The 1,602-nt window shown below is 40.4% G+C and overlaps 1 protein-coding gene across 1 annotated transcript in view; it reads left to right on the forward strand.

The window, feature by feature from the left end:
- LOC107092440 (interleukin-17A-like) overlaps positions 1-1,602 on the forward strand; it is a 57,390-nt gene that overhangs the window by 24,688 nt on the left and 31,100 nt on the right. The window lies entirely within an intron of this gene.

Raw genomic sequence — 1,602 nt, forward strand, 5'->3', positions numbered from 1 at the left:
TAAGAACTTCTTACAGGATGTAAACAGTTAAAGGACGGAGCCACCAAGTCCCTCCTGGGTGTTGGTCACTAGAATCCACAAGCAGACTCTCGTCTCTATGTGATGAGCAGCTTAAGATATTAACTGCAATCATCCATGTGCTGCATCCATCCTCTGCAGGGGATCAATAGCATCCAGCGCTCTGATCCTCAGGCAGCTCAGGATTGCAGGTTGCCAAACAAGCACCAGTCCGATTGGATTCAGCCACTGGGAGAGAAATGGGAGTGAGTTGCCATAGCAACGTAGTGGAGCCCATCTCAGGGATTCACACTGTGCAGAGAGAGGAAGGATGGAGACCGGTATCCGGTTAGTGTGCCAGGTTAGCAGTGGAGCTGAAGGTGACACTGAGACGGAGATCTGGTTCAGACCAACAATCTCCTTCAAACTGTAGATGTAGAAAAATCCCAGAGGTTGAAAACATAATTAAGTGGGTTTTATATTATAAACATTGACTATGGAAAGATGCAGGTTGAGATGTTCTGATTTATGCAGGTAACAAGTTTTCTTCATCAACCTAACAGCGGTAAGCAGATAAACATAAGAAAACTGACCTCTGAAGCATGTTTAACGTCTCTGAATGGTTCCTGAATGCACACACTGTATATGATTGTTCTATTGGAAAAATGTCACCTATTTTTGATGGCACCAATTTGTTTTGTTCATTTAAAATATATGAATTATTTTCTCCAAAACCTCCAAATAGTTTATTTTTCCTGGTTTCCTCGTGTAGTTTCTAAATAAATGTGTGAGCTTTATGTGTGTCGACTTGCCTCAAATTAACTTAGAAAACACAAGTTTTACATAAGAATCTGAGTTTTTTTTTTTTTTTTTTTTTGGAGTCCATCAAACTTTGGTATTAGATTGTCATGAAGGATTATCCAATTAATTAATTAACTGCAGCAACAAAAATGTTATACTTTTTGAAATTGTCCAACATGACCCTTTATATCCAGTTCTATCCTGATCTGAACCAAACAGCTTCAGGCTGCCATCCTCTCTCCAATAAATGCTGCAGCAGGTTATCTGCAAAATGTTTCCAGTTACTTCACTGCTTAGGGGGAAAATGTGAACCTCTCATTAGGACTCTTGCCTGCCACCTTGTGTCATATTTCAGACATTGCAGACAGTCGCTAATATTCCATCCATCCATTTTCTTACACGCTTGTCCCGAGTGGGGTCACGAGGGGTGCTGGTGCCCATCTCCAGCTCCCAACGGGCGAGAGGCGGGGTACACCCCGGACAGGTCTCGCTAATATTCCAATGAAATCAAAAAAGCTCCACCTGCTCAGATGCTCCAGATGTTTTATTTTAACATATAATAAAATAGTAAAACAGTAAAATGAGTAATAGAGGCAAACAATTCAGAATTTCCTGTCATTTTCAACTGTAATTTGACTGAACTAGACTAGTCCTTCAAGTTGAATGTTTTTCTTCAGATATTTGCTGCTTTTGTGCCCGTTTTAAAAAAGAAAGACCTTAAAGGAATAGTACACCCAAAACATGATTAGCCTTCATTTTCTACTCACCCCCATGCTGAACAACACTCTGGAGTACTTTTTTGAT

Source organism: Cyprinodon variegatus, unplaced genomic scaffold (assembly GCF_000732505.1).
Source record: "Cyprinodon variegatus isolate N-32 unplaced genomic scaffold, C_variegatus-1.0 Scaffold381, whole genome shotgun sequence".
Taxonomy (NCBI): Eukaryota; Metazoa; Chordata; class Actinopteri; order Cyprinodontiformes; family Cyprinodontidae; genus Cyprinodon; species Cyprinodon variegatus.